The sequence below is a fragment of the Rhinopithecus bieti genome, unplaced genomic scaffold (genome assembly GCF_001698545.2).
Source record: "Rhinopithecus bieti isolate Rb0 unplaced genomic scaffold, ASM169854v2 scaffold_81031, whole genome shotgun sequence".
Classification (NCBI taxonomy): Eukaryota; Metazoa; Chordata; class Mammalia; order Primates; family Cercopithecidae; genus Rhinopithecus; species Rhinopithecus bieti.
The window spans coordinates 657,909-664,959 of NW_016830217.1; positions in this window are offsets into that span (position 1 = coordinate 657,909).

Below are 7,051 nucleotides of genomic sequence, written 5' to 3' on the forward strand. Positions count from 1 at the left end.
TATATATATATATATACATATATGCATTTTTTTTTTTATTTTGAGACAGTCTTACTGTGTTGCCCAGGCTAGAGTGCAGTGGCACGATCTCAGCTCACTTCACCCTCCGCCTTCCAGGTTCAAGAGATTCTTGTGCTTCAGCCTCCTGAGTAGCTGGGACTACAGGTGTCTGCTACCACACCCGGCTAATTTTTGTGTTTTTTGTTTTTTGTTTTTTTTTTTTTTTTTTTTTTTTTTGAGACGGAGTCTGGCTCTGTCGCCCAGGCTGGAGTGCGGTGGCCGGATCTCAGCTCACTGCAAGCTCCGCCTCCTGGGCTTACGGCATTTTCCTGCCTCAGCCTCCCGAGTAGCTGGGACTACAGGCGCCCGCCACCTCGCCCAGCTAGTTTTTTGTATTTTTTAGTAGAGACGGGGTTTCAGTAGAGACAGGGTTTCCCCATGTTGGCCAGGCTGATCCTGAAACACTGACCTCAAGTGATCCACCTACCTAGGCCTTCCAAAGTGCTGGGATTACAAATGTGAGCCACTGCACCCAGCCCAAAATATAAAAAACATATATATAAAAAATATATATATATATAAAGTATTTCTTTTTTGTTTCTTTTGAGACGGAGTCTTGCTCTGTCGCCCAGGCTGGAGTACAAATGGTGCCATCTCAGCTCACTGCAACCTCCTCCTCCCAGGTTCACCTGATCCTCCCACCTCCGACTCCCTAGTAGCTGGGACTAAGGTGCACACCACCATGCCCAGCTAATTTTTGTAGTTTTAGTAAAGACAGGATTTCACCATGTTGGCTAGGCTGGTCTGGAACTCCTGACCTCAGGAGATCCACCTGCGCATTTCTTCTTAAAGGCATCATATAAAATTATATTAACTGGCCAGGTGCAGTGACTCATGTCTGTAATCCCAGCACTTTGGGAGGTCCAGGCGGGTGGATCACGAGGTCAGGAGTTCAAGACCAGCTTGGCCAAGATGGTGAAACCCCCTCTCTACTAAACATACAAAAAAAATTAGCCAGGTGTGGTAGCAGGCGCTTGTAATCCCAGCTACTCGGGAGGCTGAGACAGACAATTGTTTGAAGCTGGGAGGGTGAGGTTGCAATGAGCCAAGATCATGCCACTGCATTCCAGTCAGGGCGACAGAGTGAGACTGCGTCTCAAAAAATAAGTAAATACAATAAAATAAAATTATATTAGCTAGCTATAAAATGAACAAAGCCCCAACCACATGAGAATTTGACAATACCAACAAACCCTTACTATTAGAGCCAAGTTTTTTCCCCAAAATAACAGAAAATAAAACACAACACCACTGTAATATTATCCAAGGGTGTTTGACATCTTGCTTTTTTTTTTTTTTTTTCTGAGGTGGACTCTCGTTGTGTCCCCTAGGCTGGAGTGCAGTGGTGCAATCTTGGCTCACTGCAACCTCCACCTCCTGGATTCTAGCAATTCTCCGATCTCAGCCTCCGAAATAGCTGGGACTACCAGGGCACGCCACCATGCTCAACTAATTTTTTTGTATTTTTAGTAGAGATGGGGTTTCACTATTGGTCAGGATGGTCTCGAACTCCTGACCTCTGGTGATTCACTCGCCTTGGCCTCCCAAAGTGCTGGGATTACAGGTGTGAGCCACAGCGCCCAGCCTAACATCTTGCTATTTCTGAGGCTCAAATGGAGATAGACCAGTCTATTAATAGACTTACATTGATACAGTAAGGTCACTCTGGTGAAACTGTCAATAAATTATCAGAACTCCACCAGACGCAGTGGCTCATGCCTGGAATCCCAGCACTTTGGGAGGCCATGGCGGGCGGATCACCTGAGGTCAGGAGTTTGAGAGGAGCCTGACCAACATGGAGAAACCTCGTCTCTACTTAAAATGCAAAATCAGCTGGGCGTGGTGGTGCATGCCTGTAATCCCAGCTACTTGGAAGGCTGAGGCAGGAGAATTGCCGGAACCCAGGAGGCAGGGGAGGAGGAGGTTGCAGTGAGATCGTGCCATTGCACTCCAGCCTGGGCAACAAGAGCGAAACTCCATCTCTAAATAAATAAATACGTAAATAAATTATCAGAACTCCAAAAAAGTGAACAGTATTAGCTAGCTAGTCCTCTAGTTCTTTTTTGTTGTTGTTTTTGAGACAGGGTCTCCCTCTATTGCCCAGGTGGAGTACAGTGGTGCAATCTTAGCTCATGGCAACCTCCACCTCCCAGGCTCAGGCCATCCTCCCACTTAGTAGCAGAGTCTACAGGCACACACCACCAGGCCCAGTTAATTGTTGTTGGTATTTTTTTGTAGTGGCTTCTCCATATTGCCCAGGCTGGTCTCGAACTCCCAAACTCAAGGGATCTGCCCACCTTGGCCTCCCAAAGTGCTGGGATTATAGGTGTGAGCCACTGCACCCAGCCTAGATCCATTCTTTAAGCAAGCTAATACTTCATAACAGAGCCAGGCACGGTGGCTCACACCTGTAACCCCAGCACTTTGGGAGGCTGAGACAAGTGGATCACCTGAGCTCAAGAGTTCGAGACTAGCCTGGCCAACATAGTGAAATCCTGTCTCTACTAAAAATACAAAAATTAGCTGGGCATGGTGGCACGCACCTGTAATCCCAGCTACTCAGGAGGCTGAGGCAGGAGAATCACTTGAACCTAGGAGGAAGAGATTGCAGTGAGCCAAGATTGCACCACTGCACTTCAGCCTGGGCGACAGAGCTGACTCCGCCTAAAAAAAATACTTAATAAGGTACTTTACTGTTCAACCCTCTAAATAAATAATTTATTCCATGTTAAATAAAGCTAAATAATTTATTCCATGTTATTTTAGTTTTCAGAAATGAATATACTGGCTGATATATTTTAAATCAGTTCCTAAGTTTCTACCATTGTTTATTCCTGGAAAGTTGATAAAAGTAACATTTTTCCCTCTATGAGGAAATACTGGTAATATACTTAATACTAAGAATTATTAATGCAATTTACCAATATTTGTGTAATTGAGTGAAAAACAGACTGGAAAGGTATTTGGGTATTTGCAAATGTTAATCATGGTTAATGCCTATGTGGTAGAATTTGAATTTTTTAAAAAAATTTTATTCCTGGCTGGGAGCAGCGGCTCATGCCTGTAATCACAGTACTTTGGGAGGCTGAGGCCAGTGGATCACCTGAGGTCAGGAGTTTGAGACCAACCTGGCCAACATGGTGAAATCCCGTCTCTACTAAAAATACAAAAATTAGGGCCGGGCACGGTGGCTCACACCTGTAATCCCAACAGTTTGGGAAGTTGAAGTGGATGGAACACGAGGTCAAGAGTTTGAACCAGCCTGGCCAACATGGGGAAACCCCGTCTCTAATAAGAATATAAAAATTAAGGCCGGGTGCAGTGGCTCATGCCTGTAATCCCAGCTACTTGGGGGGGCTGCTGAGGCAGGAGCATTGATTGAACCCAGGAGGCAGAGGTGGCAGTGAGCCAAGATCGCACCACTGGACTCCAGCCTGGGCAACAGAACAAGACTCTGTCTCAGAAAAAAAAAAAAAAATTAGCCAGGCATGGTGGCGTATTCGTCTAATCTCAGATACTTGGGAGGCTTAGGCAGGAGAATCACTTGAACCCAGGAGGCGGAGGTTGCAGTGAGCCGACATCATGCCACTGCACTCCAGCCTGGGCGACAGAGCAAGACTCCATCTCGGAAAAAAAAAAAAAAAAGAACAAGTGCCTGGCGCGGTGGCTCACATCTGTAATCCCAGCACTTTGGGAGGCCAAGACGAGCGGATCACGAGGTCAGGAGATTGAGACCATCCTGGCTAATGGGGAAACCCCATCTCTACTAAAAATACAAAAAATTAGCCGGGCTTGGTGGCGAATGCCTGTAATCCCAGCTACTCAGGAGGCTGAAGGCAGGAGAACAGCTTGAACCTGAAGGCAGAGGCTTCCAGTGAACGAGGCTTCGAGCTACTGCACTCCAGCCCTGGGCAAAAGAGCAGACTGTCCAAAAAAAAAAAAGTGTATTCCTCTGTATTTTCTTTTTTTTTTTTTCTGAGACGGAGTCTTGCTCTGTCACCCAGGCTGGAGTACAGTGGCGTGATCTCAGCTCACTGCAAGCTCCGCCTCCCAGGTTCACGCCATTCTCCTGCCTCAGCCTCCCCAGTAGCTGGGACTACAGGCGCCCACCACCACACCCAGCTGATTTTTTATATTTTTAGTAGAGACGGGGTTTCACCATGTTAGCTAGGATAGTCTCTATCTCCTGACCTAGTGATCTGCCCGCCTTGGCCTCCCAAAGTGCTAGGATTACAGGCCTGAGCCACCGCGCCCGGCCTCCTCTATATTTTCTAAATTTTTCTTTGGTTAACAGGTATTACTTTTACCGTATTTTATTATTCTTTGACATAGGGTTGCTCTGTTTCCCAGGCTGGAGTGCAATGTTGTGATCACCTCTTACTGCAGCCTCAACCTCCCGAGCTTAAGCAATCCTCCAGCCTTAGCCTCCTGAGTAGCTGGGACCACAGGCCCATGCCACCACACCTGGCTTTTTTTTGGTTTTTTTTTCGAGACCGAGTCTCACTCTGTCACCCAGACTGGAGTGCAGTGGCGCAATCTTGGTTCACTGCAATCTCCGCCTCCTGGGGTCAAGGGATTCTCCTGCCTCAGCCTCCTGAGTAGCTGGGACTACAGGGGCACGCCACCACACCCGGCTAATTTTTGTATTTTTAGTAGAGATGGGGTTTCGTCATGTTGGCCAGGATGGTCTCGATTTCCTGACCTCGTGATCCACCCGTCTTGGCCTCCCAAAGTGCCAGGATCACAGGCGTGAGCCAGTGGGCGTGGCACCCTAAGTTTTTATCTTTATTAAAAGAGACAGTGTCTGACCATATTGCCCAGGGTGGTCTGAAACTCCTGGTCTCAAGTGATCCTCCAGCCTCAGCCTCCCAAAGTCCTGGGATTATAGAAGTGAGCCACCAAGCCCTGTCAGATATTGCTTTTATAATCTGAAACAAAAACGTTATAATAAAATGACCTGGGCCACCCTGGTGGCCCACACCTGTAATCCCATCACTTTGGGAGGCTGAGGCGGGCGGATCACCTGAGGTAGGGAGTTCGAGACCAGCCTGACCAATATGGAGAAACTCCGTCTCTACTAAAAATGTAAAATTAGCCAAGCCCAGTGGTGCATGCCTATAATCCCAGCTACTTAGTAGGCTGAGGCAGAAGAATCACTTGAACCTCAGAGGCGGAGGTTGCAGTGAGCCAAAATCACCCCGTTGTACTCTAGCCTAAGCAAGAAAAGCAAAATTGCGTCTCAAAAAAATAAAAAATAAAATAAATGACTTTTGGAAGTTAGCATCTGGGTCACTTTAGTTGAGGGTTCCCCTGAAATGTTGATAGTTGACTGCATTAAATTAACATATTTATTATATTAACAAATCCCACATGAACAAAATGTTATTACTCTCTATGTTAATTAAGAGATTTTATTAACTTTTTTTAGAGGGTGTCGTTCTGTCACTCCCGCTAGAGTGCAGGGGTAGGATCATTGCTCACTGCAACGTCAAACTCCTGGGCTCAAGGGATCCTCCCGCTCCAACCACCGGACTACAGGCGAATGCCATGGTGCCAGGCCCTCATTCAACCTTTTAAGACCCTACTGGTAATCATTATCAAAAAGCTTAACTGTTTCACCGTAAGTGATCATCACATTAGCCAAAACACCCAGGTCTAAGAGATTGTAACTTCTACAACATCAAGACACAAACAGAATGTAAATAACGCAAATCAAGACTTCTGTTTTCTTTTTTTGACGGAGTCTCCCTGTCGCCCTGTCTGGAGTATAGCTTCACAATCTCGGCTCCCCGCAACCTCCCTGTACTGGGTTCAACCCATTCTCGTGCCTCAGCCTCCCCAGTAGCTGGGATTACAGGCGCCGGCCACCACGCCCGGCTAATTTTTGTATTTTTAGCAGAGACGGGGTTTCACCTTGTTGGCCAGGCTGGTCTCAAACTCCTGACCTCAAGTGATCCCCTGCGTCAGCCTCCCAAAGTGCTGGGATTACAGGCGTGAACCACCACAACCGGCCAAAATTTCTGATTAATTCAGAGAAGGCTATCAAACTGCATTTGATGAAATCTCAAAAACAATACCAAATAAATCGTGTTTAGTAGCTTATTACATATGGATGGAAATTTTCAGCAGATTTGTTTCAGGCTCCCCTGCTGCTCCTCTCAGACACCTGGCTGTAGTTTGAAGTAAATAATTCAAACAGGCCCGACCGGTGGGTCACGCCTGTAACCCCAACATTTTGGGAGGCTGATGTGGGAGGATCACTTGAGCCCAGGAGTTCCAGACCAACTTGGACAACAAGGCAAGACCCCTGTCTCTACAAAAAATGTAAAAATTAGCCAGGTGTAGTGGTGCGCCTGCAGGTGGGTGAATCCCTTGAGCCCAGGAGGTCAAGGCTGCAGTGAGTTCTGTTCCTGCCACTGTACTCCAGCCTAGCAGACACAGAGAGACTCTGTCTCTAAATAAATAAATAAAATAAATCCATCTCCAGGATCCTATTAGCACAAAAGAACTTTGATATGATGCCTATTTCAAATTATAAAACATACACGCCACAAATTTTCTTCCTCTTATTTAGTAGTCAGTAGTATAATTACCGTAGGAAAGCCGATTTTAAAGACTCTATTAAGCATAAATTATGTTAAGACAGAATCTATAACAGAAATTCTACGAATTCAAGAGACACTTAACCTGGTCATTTCCAAGCCTCAAATTACAGCCTTATCAGAATTCTATTGCTTGCTGATACTTCAACACTCTCTAGATACGTTTCATATACTGAGTTCATAGGACTCTGGCACCAACTCACAGTTCCCACCGGGCAATGAGCTCGCCCTTTGTTAGGGGCTACGGAGCGGCTCCGCCCAGCGCACTGCCCCGGCCCGACCCCGGGCTGGCGCAGTCAGTGGTGCACGCGCACCCGCCCCGAGTCAGCACCTCACGAGAGCCGTAGGGTCGCCGCGCGGCTCGCCTCCCCCCTCCCCCTCCCCCCCTC